Raw genomic sequence first — 18,638 nt, 5'->3', positions numbered from 1 at the left:
GGCTTACTCTGGGCTCTGTGCTCACAGATAACTCCTGGAGGGCATAGGGGCTCATATAGGGTTCTGGGTATTAAATCCAGGCTGGCCCATGCAAGGCACGTGTCTTACCCATTGTACTATCTCTCCCATGCCCAGAATTATTCTTTCAGCTGAGTTACTACTAGCAACTAAAGTCCGGAGTGCTGTAATAGGAAACTAGTCAGGAACTTAAGGCAATGACATCAACATCCTACAACTTTTGTACTCATTTTAAGATTGTTCCTGAGCCTTCTGCATAAAAAAATCCATGCACTAGTCATTCACCCATAAATTCAGAAGGTAATCTAATTCAATGACTTTGTACTTTTATCAAAGAGAAATTCATATTGTTACAGGATGCAGGGTTCTAATACTTAAGCATCTCATTAAGGACCCACAGTTTACTTCAGTGATACTATGAATTATTAGTTAATCTTTAAAAATTTATATGAATGCATTACAATCCTTTTCTGTATCCCAGAGTCTTTAACATTTAACAAGATTTGTATGGGCATATAACACTGAGGACAGCATTTCATGAGCTATGAAGGGGAAGGCATGAGAAAAGAATATTATGGGCAAGAGAGATGAGAAACATATTTCAAGAAAGCATGATTCTAAACTGAAGTCAGAGATTTTTTATTTCTTCAAGATTCGACTGCTAATTTTTTCACTTGTGAAAATGAAGCTGTATATACAAAATAATAGTTCTCTGAAAGTAGAATTTTTATAACCATGATGTATTTCACAGAAGCTTCCAAAGACTTTCTTGTTATCATCAGCATCTCTATAATGAAACCCTCAAACAATTCAAACTATGGCAGGAATCTGCTCTCTTCTAATCAAATTGGTTTTTCTTTATGAGTTTGCAACTAGTCTTCATTGCTAGGCCTTTCTTGCAGTTGAAAGGAGCCAAATACTGATGTTTGAATCACTAGCTGCCAGGTAATTAGTGATTTATTATTTGTCAAAGAGAAATAAAACTTTACTTCTTAAAAACATGTTATGGAACATGTTACGTGATTTATATAACTTCCAGGCCTGGGTCAAGAAATCAAAGAGATGAACAAAGTACAGAAATATGGGAGTTTGAAGGCATTTTTCTTTAATTTTGGGCCACAGTTGGTGGTGCTCAACTTACCTCTGGCTCTGTGCTCTGAAGGGACTCAGGAGTGCCAACTGTATTGGGTGCCAAAACTAAAACCCTGGTCAACTACATGGTTAACCTTGTAGTTAACCTCCCCACACCTTCCTGCCTCACTTTCTCTCTTGAAGGCTGGCCCAAAGGGTTACATACTGCTTCCAGGGCAAGGGTGTTGCCAACTCTGAATTATATACAGTGAACTGAGAAACTGCATTCTTTTTGCCGGGAAAGGAGGATCTGGTGAAGGGACAGGAGCACCTTCCATCAGCAGGACATGACAGAGCAGTTGGATGCTTGAACCTAGAAAGAAGGTATATCCTTCTTGCTCCCTTACTCCACAAACAGACTGAGGTCAGTTTACATGACTTCATGTATCACAGTCTCTGTGCTCGTAAGCTGTCAGTGAGGCCTCGAGCTTTCGTGGACAATAAATTATCCAGAACTGGCAGAACACTCAAGCAGCTGATAATCTGACTGAAGGACAGTGAGACAGTGAATAAGATCTGAACAATGCCCTGTTGGATACTCCCTCCCACCAAGAGGAAAAGGTTGAGTCCATTCTCCAGCAAATACATATCTCTATTGCTTAGATGCTCTTCAGATGCGCAGACTCCTAATGGTTCAGTGGTGCTGTCAGTGAGAGACTTTGTCAGCTGGTAGGAGCCAAAGATAAAAGACATTAGTCTTGGCCACATCCATGCAGGTAACCAGTTTTTGGATATAGGCATGCTCATCCATGGCAAGCTTGGCTCTGAGCTGCAGGACATTACTCTTTAGCACACAGTTCAGGGAAACTGGGAGTAGCTTCATGCACTCAGGAAGGATCATCTGTCCTACAGAGGAGGGACAGGCACAGACCTGCAATAAGCTACAATCGGGGCACACTGGGTGATGAACATTTGACAAATGTAGTCGTCAAGACCATGCCTCCCCCTTTCACCCATGCCTCCCCCTTTCACCCATCCCACCATGCCCAGGTGTGCAAACTTCACCATGTAGTTGATGAGCATGCCAGTCTCAGTTTCAATACAAGCCAGCAGGATGCAGACTTTAGGGCCAGGTTGTGGATGTGGAAGCATCGCTGGCCTACACTGCTGCAATAGAGCTGAACAGTGCAGGACAGAGCCTCTCTCTTCATTAAGCTGGTATTCAGCTTGAGTTCCACTGTCTTGTCCCCATTCAGACCAGCCAGAACTGTATCTGTTGTATTGCTCATGTAGAAAGCCCCAAGGAAAAGTAAAGTTAGGATACCAGGGTGTATTTGGGCACAGCATCTAAGCCAACAATTTTCCGTATGTCCAAACACAAATCAATCAGAAACCATTCCTAATTGTTCTCTGCCTACAAATATTAGTGTAGACAGACCTACCAGTGAGCTGAGATACAGCAAAGAATGTGGCCACACTAATATACTTCAATAAGAAAGAGAAAAAACAGTAGTCTTGGTCCACACACTCTTTCACCAGAGTCTGAGAGGTACCCGTCTGAGGCTGGAACACTCTTTTCCTTATCTGTGTTATCAATTTCCTGTAATTTCTGTGTGTCAGTTTCCCTGATGCCTCTGCAACTGGCAGGGAGGTGTGGAAGAAAAAAGCTTCACTGCACACTCCGCAGCCTTGAGACCCTCCATCTCAGTCTGGATAACTGAGGCAAATTCTACCTCTGTCTCCCTCATGTCTACAGACCTTTCTGGAATATGATGGAGTAAACTGGTGAGGACTTCCCAAGACTCATTGATGTTTACCAGGAAGTCATCCAGCAGTGCACAAACCTGCCTGCCACATCAGATGTAACCCTCACCTGTGACTGGGCGAATGAGCTCTTCACAGTGCAGACATGGAGTACCTTACTGTAGGTGACAAAACCAAGATTGACTTTGTTGACTCTTGCGCCACCATCTCTAGGGAGAAAGTATAACAGTGATTTGAGCTCCTGACAAAGGAGTCTAACAAGATGACTCGTGATGGCATTGTAGGAGATGTCAGTCATGAAGATGAAGGCAGGAGGGCTGAGGGACTTACTTTTCTTTCAGTAATCTACAGTGGCCAAGAATTCATAGGAGACAGGAATAGCTCAGGATGGTCATAAGCATCCACATATTTGGCAGTACAGTTCAGATGTTGAAAATACTTAAGTAGGACATCATTGATGTAGTTGCAGATGCAGCACTAGTAATACCTTTCTCCCTAGATGAATTGCATGAAGAGGCACATATATGCTTTGCAGCAACTGTAGAGTAAAGGACCAGATTCCCCATGGTTACTCTTTTCAGTGGCTTGATGAGAGCTGCTAGTGGTACCTGAGCCTGCTTAGCCATATCAGATGTGCAGGGAATATTATACGTTATTTTATTTTCACATGAATATTTTAATTTGGGGGATAAATTTGATGATATACCAGCCAAACTTACAGAAAACAGGAAGGAGAGCATCTGGACTTTGAGCTCAGTGTCAGATGACTCACTGGAACACAAGTGAATGAGTTCCAAAGAAAGGGCACACAGACAGAATCTGGCCCCTCTCCTCCTGTAGAGCTGCTGTTCCTGGTCAGGCCATTCTGGCCCTCGCGATGATTGGGAGGCTACTGTCAGCAGCTTGTCATCCCCAAGGCTACACAATTGGCCAACCACTACGACTGTGAGGGCAAAACTGATATCATGACAAGCTGTAGCTAACATTAAGTCTCAACTAGGCCTTAGTTTCTGTTTCCTCAGAGCAGGACTTGCAGTTTCTGGTAAACTCCCAGTTGAATAATTTGCCAAGATAAGGAATTGGGCAGTTGGTTCTGGACGGTCATGAGGGGTCATTGTACCCTTCTTAGAAACTGTTACTAACCATTGTCTAATTGGTGAACACTGTTGTAATAGGGCCAAAGCTAAAAATAACCCAGTATGTAGACCACTTTTAACTCTGAACCCTACATAAACTGTTTGTGATTTGGAGTCAGGGTCCTTGTCAAGACTCCTATGTGTTGGATGAGACTCAGATCCTGGCTAGAGCTAGCACTGGCTTGGGTTAGTAATAAAAGTTCCTTTGCTTTTGCATTATCGTGTGTGGAACTGGGTCTCTCCATGACTGGGGATCTGAAATTCGGGCACAACAGAACAAGGTCATAAGTGTTCACCATAGGACAGATTCTCAGGACACTAGGGTCCTTGGTGGGAACAAGAGAGAAGGAGGTATGGAGTTTCCACTATGAATCTTAAAAATGTGGTTGTTAGGTGGGGCATTCAGGAAGGAGATGCTCTGGTAAGGCACGTTCAGGTAAACCGTGTCATGCAGTAAACCGAGCTTCATGTGGAACTCAGTCAAGGTATTGGGCATGCACTCTTTGGTCAGAGTATTGTCCAAGTACTTTCCCATTCTTTGACCTATGGTCCAGAAGCCAAGACGCGAGGACAAAGCAGTTACTTTCCGATGCTCCACAGCATCCTCACACATGCGCAAATCCCAGCCATTCCCTGAGTCCATATCCACCTCTGGTCATAGCACCCAGAGATGAAGGCCAGGGAGCCCCGCAGGCATATGGCCTGCAAGAACAGCCCTACAAGCAGTTTTGGGCTTTGTTTCATGTAGCCGCAGTGGACACTCTTCACATCCTTAGAAATGACCAGGAGCTTGTTGACTTTGTCGATTTCCAAGCTGAGATCCACTGCCAGCCTCTTCATGTCTAAGTTCTTCATGATGCTGCCCAGTGCTGCCTCTAACTCCCTATCTCTGTAACCAGAAATGGCATCTTAGTACTCAACCTGACTTCTTTCTGATCAAATATTCTGGAGCAGGGAGGGCACATAAGTTTTTGATCTGCAGTCTCTGCAGGCACTTGAAGCATAAGGCTCTATGCTTCCCAGGTGGCTCGAGAGAGTCCTTGCAGATGGGGCATTTATATGGATTCTATTCAAGGCTACACTCAGAGCAGGAATGGTGGACAAAGCGATAGTATAGCAGCTAGGGAGTTTGCCTTGCATGCAGCAGACCCAGGCTCAATTCCCAGCATCCCAAGTGGTTCCCTGAGCACTGCCTAGAGTAATTCCTGAATGTAGAGTCAGGAATAACCCCTGAGCATGCTGTGTGTGACCTCCCCACCAAGAGCAGAACTTGGAGGAGAGGTGGCCACAGCAGTTTCCATCTGAAACCACCCCAGGCCCATAGCTGATGACCAGCCTTTACCGTCCTGAGACAGTGTCCTCCTATTTGCCCACATGCTGCAGAACCACACAGCTGCCGCCTACTGTGTAAGACACTCATGGGCAAACCACTGCCCATTGTGTCCACCTTAGAATCAGCTCGGTCAATCACCAGTGGTGTAGTGAAACAGGACAGAACAGGTGGAACCTCATGGAGCAGGATGTGTTGCTTTGGGGGCTGCTGGTCAGGAGGAACCTGCTGAAGTCACAGACCACCCTGTGATCTGGACCTGTGGGGCACCCAAATCTGGGCCATCATGACCACAGGGATAACCTGCAGGCAGAGACCACCACGTTGGGGAGCTGCAGCACTGTGGAGTTCTAGGAGCAGCTGCTCCTCCTCCACACCTATGCCCCTCTCCCCACACGAAACACACACACACACACACACACACACACACACACACACACAGAGTCAGCCTGCCTCCCTGGAGCTCTTGCCCCATAACCCTGATGCTTGCTTTGAATGGAGACACGGATATTGAAGAGGCTCTTGGCTACAAGGAGGAGCTGCACCTCCCCCCACCCCACCTCACGGCTCAGAGGGTCCATGTTTGAAGTTCTCACAAAGCAAGTCCTCGAGCTGCTGCCCAAGGAGGTCCTGGGTTTGCATCTTTGCCCACATGGTCCCAGGAAGAGATAGAGACGATTGGTGGGTCAGCCACAGAAGCTTACATAATGTGTGGGCATGTACAGGGACAGCGTCAACGACTATGGACCTGGAAGGTGACCAACATGGGCATCTCGCTGTCATAGGCTGAGGACTCAGTGGTAGTTTCACCTGGAGTATTGAGTGTGTACCCATGATCATTTGGCAGGACCACTGCTTCCTGGACACATTCAGCATCTTTAAATATCTGCCCCTGTGCAGCCTGACACAGTTCATTTCCATCCTGCTGCTCTGCACAATCAATAACAGTGACTTGCAATGCCAACGTGCAGGCCATCAACCTGGCCATCACTACCGTGGTGGCAGTGCTCATGAGCCTCACAGGTCCAGCGCGGGCCCTGCGCCAGGTGTGGCCTCCCAGGGCCCTGCTCAGCGTGCCCATGCTCAGCAGCCTGCTGCTGCAGGTGGCCCTGGTGGCCGGCGTGCAGCTGGGGGGCTACTTCCTGACGGTGGCCCAGCCCTGGTGAGTTGGGAGCACCCACCCCCTCTCCATCTTCCCCATGCCTGCTCCTTTACACCAGCTCCCTGCACCGCCCAGGTTCGTGCCTCTGAACAGGACAGCACCAGCTCCCGACAACCTGCCCAACTACAAGAACACGGTGGTCTTCTCTCTGTCCAGCTTCCAGTACCTCATCCTGGCCATGGCCATGTCGAAGGGGGCGCCCCTCCACCAGCCGCTCTACACCAACGGTGCCAGTCCGCAGTGGGGGAGCCAGTTCCTGTAGAGGAGGCGGGGAGTGCCCGGGGCAGAGAGGGAGGAAGATGGGAGAGAAGTGGAGGGATTCAGGCAGTGCTCCCCAACTGATGGACCCCTCACACCCCTGCCCCCACAGTGTCCTTCCTGGTGGTCCTGGAGCTCTTGGCCTCTATCCTGGTGGGCCTCCTACAGGCCCCCGGCCTCCTGCGGGGGCGCTGACACTGAAGCCCATTGAGGACACCCTCTTCAAGCTGCTGCAGTTGCTGGGCCTCATCGCCTTCAACTTCATGGGGGCCTTCATGGTGGAGAGCGTGCTGGACCAGTGCTTCCCAGCCTGCCTGCAGTGGCTGTGGCACAGCTGGGTCTCCAAGAAGAGATTCAAGCAGCTGAGCAGGAGCTGGCCAAGCAGCCCTGGTTGCCCCCTACTGGGTCTGTGAAGTAGTACAGGCCCCTGGCTGACACCCTGTGCACTGCATCCCTGCCACTGAGCCTACCTGGCCGGTCCGCACACACCACCACCATCCTCCCTATATCCCTGAGGTTGGCAGTCCGCACATTTGTGTCCCAAGTGTACCCACCTGTCCCACTTCCCCTATCTCCATTGTGAGGGTACTTGGGGCCATGGTCCTCAAATACGAACTTCCTTTCAAAACAGCGGTCACTAACCCCAACAGATCTGCTATTGGTGTCTCAAGTAAAAGTCTCATATTTTCATGAAAAAAAAAAATCCATGGCTCCGTTCTATTTCATGCACATTTCCCAACTTTTCTTGATATAGGTTTAGAAGGAAGCCTAAGTACTGGCTGTGGAATAAAGAAATAATGCATGTCACATCTAAGTCACACCCATAAGGACTTGCCATGTTTCTATTATCTTCCTTTGCTTTTGCTTTCGAATTATTTAGTGAATGCCTTAATTGACAGCAGTCGTCTACAGACTCAGGTTGTTTAATTGCTCTCTTAAAACAAAATGCTAATATTTGTAATAAGAAATAGATTTTTTAAAACTTTGCTGTAAAGGATATTTTTAATATTAAATAATCCAGCATACATTATTGCTGCTTTTAGATTGTGTTTAAAACTAAAACTTTTGATTATGTTATCATCCAAAAGAAATTAAATATTTTTGTTTTCTATCTTAAAGTCATAGTTAATTTTTTATAATCCAATGGAAACATTTTATATTAACTTCCTGAAGGAAATGATGCATGGATTTTCAAGAATCACAATAGTACACATAAATTTGAAGACTTTTAAACTGAATTTTAAACTGAATTCTTAAAGTTGTTTATACAATTGCTCATTTAAAATGTTTAATGGTATTCATTGTGTTACTTGCTTGTATTCTGTTATATACATTTTCAGTCCCTCTCAGAGAGCCCACCATGCTACCAAGTTTCCCACCCACATGGCAGAGCCTGGCAAGCTCCCGTGGTGTATTCGATATGCCCAAAACGGTAACAATAACAGGTCTCATTCCCCTGACCCTGAAAGAGCCCCAAATATGGCACCATTGGAAATGACGAGTAAAGAGAGGCTGCTAAAATCTCAGGGCTTGGACAAATGGAGACGTTACTGAAGCCTACTCCACAAAATTGATGAACAATGGGATGACAGTGATAAAGTCATACAGTGATCTATTGTCTATTAGTCACTGCCTCTAAATATTAGAAGTAAACACTCAAATAGAGAACACAACATAAAATGTAGCAGTCATCCTCATGGAACATACTCTTCAGGAAAAGATAGAGTATGAAAATGATAAGTAAATTACATAATAGAAGTTAAGAGATATAAAGAAGTAAATAAAGCAAAAAAGGAATTATAAAGAGTTGGAATTACTATTCTAGAAAGAGTAAGATTTCACTGAAAAGGTCAAATTTGACAAAGGAAATTTGGGCCTAAAGGAAGCTATAGGCTTATTTACATTGATATGCAGAAATATTTATTCCAAGCAGAAGAAAGAACAAGTGTGCTTACATGCTAGGAAGGATGCCTGGCATGTGTGGGGATCAGTAAGAAAGATACTGAGACTATTGTCAAATGACTATGGAAAAATAATTTGTTGAAAGTGATAATAGAGTTATTGAAATACTTGCTCAGACAGAACTGATTCATAGAAATGGCTTTGATGACATGCAGAGTGACATAGATAGATATAGTACAGGACTTTTAGTAGATCTGATAAGATTTACTATTATTTAAATGTTTAAAAGAGGAGAATTAAGGTAATGCCAGTAGACCCCACAGTGACTTATGGACATGGGGAGGAGAGAGAGACAGTCACTTTTTCCTGATCCACTCTGATACCCTAGGACCCAAGGTAACTGGGTTCTTGTCTTGCCTTGCAGAAAAGAATTTCAAAAGTAGACAAGCAGTGAGGTAAAACATTTTATCTGGAGGTTTTTAGGAAGAGAAAGGAGGGAGAGAAAATGAGAGAAAGTAACGCGCTCAAGAGAGAATGTGGGCTTCTCCAAGGGTGGAGGGAGCCCCTTTCACAGATATCAACATTAGATAGGAAAGTACGTATTTCAAGAGAGGAGATGCGGACAACACATGTGCTTGGGCTCCACATATGCTCAGCTACCTGGGTACAAGCAGCACATGGGCTTCAGTAGCCCTTCATTTGTTGAAGGTGGCTTTTATAGGTCTTTTTCTAACCTGCGCCCATGTAGGGCTTCTGCCTAGGTAAAAGTTCATTGTTAGATATATTGCCAAGTGGGTTACAGTTGGGAATCTTCGATGATCTTGGAAATTCCTTTCCTGGCCTTTTTTTTTCCTGCTGAGGTTTCTCTTGGAGGGATTCCAGCCTTCTGTGGGTCTGTTGCCAGCATCAGGTCAAAGTCTTATCAGACCTCGGTCCTGTTTTCTGCAAAGTTGGCTTTTTGCAACTTCAGGGATATTGATATTATTTCCCAGGAAATTCACTGCCATTGCTTTGGAGGGGACCTTTTCTATCTACCTGCCTGCATACATCAAAGGTATTTATATTGTAGGTTAGGAGCAATAGTGCAGTACATAAAGCCCTCCAGGAGTGATCCCTGAACACAGAACCAGGAATAATTTCTGAGCATATTCAGTGGATATGGTCCAAAAACAAACAAAAGAAGCCTAGGGTAAAGCCTAGGTTAAAATCAGGGTGATCAGTTGGAAGATTTACACAATCCAGACAAGAAACAAAATTAATACTGTAATACAAGGTCAATAGGGAAATAGGCAGGGACAGATTAGAAGGAAGAGGGTGGCTCCAGAAAAAAATCCTGAGAATGGGCCCTGAGTTTGCATTTACAATATATAGGACAGCAGTTGAGGATATATAGAAGTACACTTTCTGTATTTCCCTAGCCATTTTATCTTCCCATCTTACATACTTTAAACCCAATGCAATGTTCTCACCCACCCACCTAATAAGGAGAATATAAAAAGAGAAGATTTTCATGTTACTTATTGATAGACTACCCCATATCCCAGCTGTCCTGCTTTTCCATTTCTTATCTGTTCCTTCTAGTACTTTTCCTTCCTTCCCTCAAATAAGTTTCCACGAACTTGGTCATCTTGTCGCTGGTCGTCTGCTTTCAATCTTTTTCGTGGGGAGGAACGTTCAGTGGTGCTCAGGCTACTCCTGACTCTATACTCAAGAATCACTTCTGATAAGTTCAGAGGGCCATATGGAATGCTGCGGATTGAATTTGGGTCAGTTGAGTGGAAGGAAAATGCCCTGCTCGCTGTGCTATTGCTCTGGCCCTCTCTGCTTTCAATCTTGACTGCTTGAGAACAAGAACCCCAGTGTGCTATAACAACATAACTCAGACCAGGGTAGTGAAAGGGATGAGATGTCATCAAATCCTCCATTTAATTTAGCAACCATTGACAATGAACAGGATGTGGCATTCTAGAGAAAGAAAAGAATCAAATATAAAGGACTGGAGAGTTTGAAGGGTCTAATTTGAAAGAATAGATTTACCATTCCATGAGATGGGGATGGCAGTAGAGGGAGGTAGACTAGAGGGAGACTTCAGAAGGTCAATTTTTAACATTTTTGAAGGATGTTTTATAGACATTTCAAGTGAAACTTTTATATAAAGAACAGACCTTGGAGCTGGAGCGATAGCACAGTGGGTAGGTCATTTGCCTTGCACATGGCTGACCCGGGTTCCATTCCCAGTATCCCATATGGTCCCCCGAGCACCGCCAGAAGTAATTCCTGAGTTCAGAGCCAGGAGTAACCCCTGTGCAATGCCAGGTGTGACCCAAAAAGCAAAAACAACAACATCATCATCAACAACAACAACAACAAAACCAGACCTCCCCACAAATGTTTTGATAGACATTTTTTCAGGCCGTCCAACATAGTTCTTTTCCCATATGTCAGCGTGGCATTTGGCATTAAGGTCAATGGAGGTCAATGGAGGCTTTGGGGACTTCAAGAAAAGTTGTGACCATTACCTTGAAGAATGAAGCTTACTCAGGTTTAAGGTCATCTCCAGAAATAAAACTTTTATTGATGAAATCTATCTTAAGGTAGCTGGTTTTATTGTCTTTCACCAGTCTACTTGTGAAAATCTCTACTTCTTCCCTGATGACAGAGGCTCCTCATCCAATCCTTCTTGGTGTGTTTGTTTTGTTTTTGTTTTTAGTTCATTTGTTTCTTCAGCCTCACTTGGCAGTGACCAAGTGATCAGGGCTTAAGGATTTACACCCAGCTGTGAAGCTCAAGGGTCACATCTAGCAGGGGTTCACGGGACCATATATGGTTCAGGGGATCAAACCCAAGAGGACAGCTTGGAAGGCAATCTCCCTAGCTGCCATACGGTTTTTTCTAGTCCACTTTTCAATTCTTAACTCAGGATTAGTTTTCCATTTTTCCTGGCACTTCATAGGTACCTCTATGAAGATTCTCCATATGTAGCCAAATCAAGGTATTTTCTTCCTCTTATTAATCTGTTCTTCCTGCATTAACATACAACTCAGAGACCTGGGCCCTATGAAAACAGGATGAGAATGCTATTTGGGTCTCCCAAAGAGGAATCAAAAGAGCTATGCTTGGAATATCACACTTCACTCAAGTGAAAGAAAGAATCTGGAATTCCGACCTCTGTAGACAATCAAGAATCAGGGATGCTGTCTCATTTGCCAAGGCGTCAAAAATCAGAAGGGATGGACACATAATGCGATTTGGAGATGACCACTAGACTAGAGCCATTACCAGCTGGATTCCACGGGACATCAAAAGATGGCCCACCTACGAGATGGTCAGACTTCTTCCTCAAGACCCTGAGCAATCTCTTTGAGGCTCTTCGTGTTCCTGGAGCTAGCAGACACCATTGGGCTACACTAGCATGCAACAGGGACGAATGGAGACGTTATTGGCGCCTTCATGAACAAATCGATGAGTAATGGGATGTCAAGTGATCAAGTGATCAAATGATTAATCTGTCTGAGGTTGATTTGATTGGAGTCCAGAAAGGAGTCCAACTGGGTCAAATGTGTGATGCAATATTTCCCTTACTCCCTTAAAATGTACCGGTTGTGTCTTTAGTGCATATTATTTTTATTCACTGTCACTGTCACTGTCCTTTCGTTGTTCATGGATTTGCTCGAGCAGGCCCAGTAACGTCTCCATCGTGAGACTTGTTGTTACTGTGTTTGGCATATCGAATACGTCACAGGTAGCTTGCCAGGCTTTGCCGTGCGGGCGAGATACTCTCCGTAGCTTGTCGGGCTCTCCGAAACTCATTAAAACTGAGAGATTAAGAAGTATAATTTAGGGTCTCAATGAAGCAGCAAAAGAGAAGCATTTTTGAGGTTGAACTTTTGACATTTAGGTGTTTGGAAACGAAGGAATCTGAACCAAGGGAATCCTCTTTAGGAGGCTTCTTTTATACTAAGGAAACCAATTTGTCTTTGTTTCTTCTTTCTATTATTTTTAAATAAAATATCTTCTGAATTCGGGGAAATAAAAAGAATTTGAATCAGATTTTGGCATCAAAAGACTATGGAGAGGAATAGTTAGAAAAAAGACAAAGATGGCTTATTGGAAGCTACTTATTGAATGCTTCAGTGCAGTACTAGTGACCCATTTATCAAGTCAATTAAGAAAGGGACTGAAAAATTTCTTTTGGATTTTGCATGGTGCAGATTATTGATGACATTGAATTTTACCAAAATGTGAGTACAGAAACATGATTCAATATTGGCCAGATAAAAGAAATAGTAGGAAGTATAATCAGTCCTGCATTTGATGGATACAGTTGAAAATGTTTTGGCTACCAGTTAAAATTTAATTTTACTTATTTTGACAAGATTGCTTCGATGAGAACTTGAGCTCATTTTCATCAAATATTTCTTGCAATTTACAATCAGCATGAAGCTGTCATATTGAAAGATCAAGCTTCAATGTTCTCTTTGGTGAAATTTTCTTACCTCTGCCACACAGTTAATCACTGTGTTTTTAATGCTCCTCAACACTTCATAAGTTCATTTTCACTATTTGTATTGTAATATTGTGTTACAATGTTTTCAAAATCTATGTTGCAATCACTAATTTAAGTATCCAAGTTTTCCATTACTTCCCACTCGATTTTTATAAATAGTACAGTGTTTTGCTGAAAGTATGCATAGATAAATGTTTAGTAGATGAAAAATCAATTAATATTGCATTTTAAGTTAGTGTAAATGTTGGAGAATAATGTAGAAAAAAATTTATCAGATTATAAACAAATATAATTTAATACTCATTCACCGTTCCCAAAACTAAAGGCTAATTGTTTTGGTGTCCATTTCTCTGAAACTAGCCATCTTTTCACGTGAATTAAAGAATCTGAAAATAATAAAGGGTATAGGTATAATCCAATTAACTTTTTCTTTTGTATGATATTTTGTTTTGCATTACCAGCTTTTAACACTCTTTCTAATGGCACTATTCAAATGATTATTTCAGTGATTTCATAGATAATAGAGAATCACAGTAATTTTTTTCTGAGATAGGAATCAGGAAGTTGGTTTAGAGATTTTTTAGAAATGCACATATCATCAGTTTACCAATGCTAAAATAACATTACTAGAATTTCAATTTTAAAAAGATTTAGCCTAATTTGAAATGGGCACCTCTTTGAAACTGCTTTCCTAATGGTGATTAGTTTGATATTAATTTTTAATATAGCCCTTTCATAGCTTAGTCAAACACATACTTGTGTTTGAGGCACTAAGTTACAGAACAAGAAGAATGCCCATTACAACTAAATTATTAAATGTAACAAAAATCTTTTATGTTTCACCAGAGTTTAAACAAATAATTTTAATATGACCAAACAACTCCTAAGAAGTCCTTACTTGAACTATGCACTTAAAGAAGCGTTCAAGTTCAAGATAATATGCTAACGGTATTTTAAATAACACGAGGCAAATAAATTGAGCAAGAGGGAATTTTTGTTTGTTGTGATTATCATTTTGAAAAAGGAAACTTGAAGCAAAGAGTTTACACATTTTCATTCTATTGGCAAATGACTATATGTATATAGGTTTGTCATTCCTGCTACCTGGATTTATCATGAATAAGCTATATTCCGCATCCCCCCATACACACACACACACACTTTGAAATTTTAGGCCTGATAATATAGTGACTTCTACATTTGTATCAATTCCACAATATTTTTTAAGACTAAATAAAATCAAAGTTGTAATTCTGTTTATTTAATGGTTTTGGTTTCTTTTTTTTTTTTTGGACCACACCCGGCGATGCTCAGGTGCTCGGGGTACCATATGGGATACTGAGAATCAAACCCGGATCAGCCCTGAGCAAGGCAAAGGCCCTACCTGCTGTACTACCACTCAAGCACCATGGTTTTGGGTTTGAGGCCACATCTGCATATGCTCGGGACTTGCCTTCGCTGCAGGCTCAGGAATCACTCCTGAAGGGGCTTGGGAGATAAAGAAGTATTAAAGCAGCGCTGGGCATCTAAGTGGGATCAGTCACACAAGGAGAGTGCCTTAATTCTATGTTATCTCTTCAGCCACAATTATGTAATTCTGATTAATTTTTCAATGTGTGAACTATAATGAGCAGTCAAAGAATTTTAGTATAGAAAACCTAAATATGCAATATAATTGAATATTTTCTGAGTTTATTAAAATAGACAATGTTTACTAAATTGTCAACAGATGGATAATGACTTTCTTGGGTAATCTATTAGAACTTCATAACCTACAGGCAAACATAATGGACAATTTTCATATCTTGACTAAGTGGTGTCTGAATATCCTGTTTCTCAGTGTTTCAAGGCATAAAATTAGAGCTTAAATTTAATTTTCAAGATTTTGGAATTGTTTTCTTATAGACATCACCAAACACACATTACAATTAAAGAAAATCTGGTTCTTCATTTTTATGCACATATTCATAAAGTGGTGACCTATATCTCCTATATTTGGATCTTGGTATAAAACAAAGCATCATCTCCTACCTTTAAAACCCAGTTAGTGTTGTTATTTTCTCTATTTTGAAACTCACTTATGATTATATACACAGAGACTTTGGACCTTGGGAATGTGAGGCAAATATAGAAATAGTGAACATTCAAATAAGGTTGCACTAGTAGAACTGAAATTGCAATTGAAGTGACATATGTCCACAGAAAATGGTGTTCTTACCTGTCACATGACTTTACTTATATTTTAGGTTGCATGTTTAGATGTATTTTTTGTCTTGTCCTCCTTCAGGTTTTCCGTCTTCCTCAGAATTATGTAAGTTCTTCCAGTGAATCAAATTTCTCTTGATGATAAAGAAAACTAACCTCCTGAAAAGGTTCAAGAAAGTGGACCTTTCAAAAAATTCAAAACAGTTCTCCACAAGACATCTCACTTTGGAATATGTTTTTACTGAGGCCAGTGGAGTTCCTACAGATTTATTGTATTACTCCCAGGAGAATGAAATGAAGACAATCCTCAAAAATGAAGGTTTTTTGGAATTGTTTTTGCCATAATTAGTCTTTTTACTGTAGAAACCCATCAAGAACATGTCAGAGCAAATGACTTTGGAGCATCTGATCTTTATCATGTCACCATCACCTTGGTATGCAAATAACCTTCTTTCTCCTTGAAATCATATGATCTAATCCTCTTTCTGAGTGCAGGATATATGTATTCCTGTTCTCCCGTTGACCTCAAAATCCTAATTTTCATGTAGATTTCCTATATTTAAGTAGTGAAATTTGCTTTCTTCCTCCCACTTGTATGCTAGATGTTAATTTGATTATCCAACCAGCTTGTGAATAACCTGGAAAAGTAGAAGCACTTTTCACTTGTACCCAAACTAGCTGTTTTTGTTGTTCATTATTAAGAGTGATATAATATTCAAACTTACAGGTTTATCAAACATGAGACCTCTGAATTATATTTTTATTTTAATTTGCTTTTTAAAACTTTTATAACTTTCAACCTTTACAACTGAAATTGCAAGAGTTTAATTCTCAAGCTTTTGAAATTTGTTTTCTTGCAAACATGACCAAAACCTTATACCTGGCAATTAAAGAGTATGTGAGTTCATTTTATTGCTGATATTTATAAAGTGATGACCTCTTCCAATTCTGCTTTTATTTTGTGCTGGTTCTGATGCTAATTGATAAAATAATTTCAGTAATTAACAGAATCTGTTCTTAATTATCAAATTCACGGGTCAATGGAAAATTTTTCTTTTTAATTATGCTATGTAATAAAACAGAATATTGCCATCATTTCTTGAAAAAATATTTTATATTACTATCAACATCTAATTTTACATAAACAGTAATTAAAGTATTAAATAAAAGGAATGACAACTTAGAAAATATAAAATAAAAACTTTAATTCACATCATTGTATTTACTAATTATAAATGGGGAAGTTGAAGTCACATTGATGTAGGCAGGTAGATAGGGAAAGGCCCTTTGCAATGAAACAAAGATTCATGGAAGAAGAATTCTAGGAATGACCCACCTTGTGGACACAGAAAACAAAGGCCTCATAAGACTATCCGCAGACCCTGAGGATATAGGCCTCCCCATGAAATTCTTCTTTTTGGACCTCCCTTGTAACCTCCTTAGGAACGGACTTTTACCTGGGATGAGGCCCCATGTGGGGACAGGCTGGAGAAAACCTATAAAGGCCACTTTGAACAAAGGAAGTGTGTGCATATGCTGCCCAAGCCCATGTGCTGCTTGCGCCCATGTGGCCGAGCACATATGGTGCCCGAGTACGTGTGTCGCCTGCATCTCCCCTCTTGAGATGTGTGCTTTCATGTTTTCGTGTCTAATGCTAGGATGTGTGTAGGAGCTCTCTCCACCCTTGGAGAAGCCCGCATTCTCTCTGGACGCGTTACTCTCTCTCTTACTCTCCATTCCCCTGCTTATCTGCTTATCCCTTTCTCTCCCTCTCCAAAAATCCTCCAAATAAAATCTATTTATTTCACTGCTTGTCTACTCCTGAAATTCCTTTCTGTGAGGCGAGACAAGAACCCAGTAACCCTGGGTCCCGGGTGGCAGAGGCGGGTGGGGAGAAAGTGACCGTCTTTCTCCTCCCCACTTCACATAAGTCACTCTTGGGGCCCACCGACATCAACATCACGAAGAGTATTGCACGATAAATTCAGATAATAAAAGCACATGCGCGCACACACTCACACGAGACACAGACATATGAAGATTTCACATAGGAAGGAAATCTTTCCTTACCAACGTTTTACTACTACTGTTCCAGGAGTAAAATATACAATCCTTGTTAATCTCTCGTTTATCTCTCTCTCTCTCTGTCTTCTCTTCTTCCACCCTACACAATACACACACACACACACACACACACACACACACACACACACACACACACTCATTTCCTCCCTCTCCTTCCCTTTTCGTCTCCTTTGCAGATTTAAAATGAAGCTTCTTCCAAGAGAATGAATTTGAGAAATATTTGTAATTTTCACGAGTTGGTGATAGTCTTCTAAACTGATCTTAATCCATATCAACTCTACCAAATTTCCTTTACTTTGCTTTTGAAGATTATTTAATCGCATTTTCCTGTCAAATGAATGAAAGAATGTATAAATGAGTGAATAAGTATCACATGAATATTTCAAGTTATCAAGCAATGGTTAAAGTAATGTAGTTTTATTTTAAATCCAATTTGATTTAAATTATCTGAGATCAACAGATGACAGCTGTTGAAATGATAGTAGCCTAAATATGTACCTTGACATAAAATGAAGATCATTATGTAAATTCTTGTGCTACTTAATGTAAGATTGTCCCATTTTAAAATAAAAAAAGTTTTATTAATATTATATAAGAGAGTGGCTAGTATAAATATGGTAAACAAATGACCTAGAAGGGGACAAGATGAAAAATCTTTATCTCCCATAAGAAATATGCTGTCATGAAGATATTGTAAACTTAACTATAACAATCTGCCACTCCTTCAAACAGATATTTTTCTATCTTTACAGGACTAGTAACTATCATGCCCTGTCTTTTAATATGTTAATATCACATCACCACCACCCACATTATTGACCATTTTTCACCTTGATCATGTCTTTCATAAAATGCTGCAAAGCTTATATATTTTTGCCAATTGATGTATTACAGATGATAAACCCCTCAAAGAATAAGAAAAATTAGGTCTGAGCACATTGGAATCTGAGACTTGGTTGTAATTGAGATAATCCAAAATGGAGGACCAGGTCATTTCCAGCTTCTTGACATGATAACACATTTGTATAACACACCCATCTATAACACGAAAGTTTGTAGTTAGAGAAATCACATCACAAAATTTTCTCTCACTTCTGAAATTTCATGCATAGTCTATCCTTTATTAATTTACCCAGTTTCTATGCTTTTATAAACTAGAAGTTCATGAGAAATAGTATTGTTCTCAGTAGTAACCTCACA

General features: G+C 41.3%; 2 pseudogenes; one reads left to right on the top strand and one right to left on the bottom strand.

The window, feature by feature from the left end:
* Nucleotides 1–1,275: 1,275 nt before the first annotated feature.
* On the bottom strand, nt 1,276–5,961 carry LOC130031546 (protein transport protein Sec24C-like; annotated as a pseudogene).
* Nucleotides 5,962–6,083: 122 nt separating this feature from the next.
* Nucleotides 6,084–7,157, top strand: LOC130032140 (polyamine-transporting ATPase 13A2-like; annotated as a pseudogene).
* The last annotated feature ends 11,481 nt before the right edge of the window (nt 7,158–18,638 follow it).

The sequence above is a fragment of the Sorex fumeus genome, unplaced genomic scaffold (genome assembly GCF_029834395.1).
Source record: "Sorex fumeus unplaced genomic scaffold, SorFum_2.1 ptg000047l, whole genome shotgun sequence".
Lineage (NCBI taxonomy): Eukaryota > Metazoa > Chordata > Mammalia > Eulipotyphla > Soricidae > Sorex > Sorex fumeus.
Note: the sequence above shows the minus strand (reverse complement) of the source record. Positions and strands in the feature narration are given on the sequence as shown.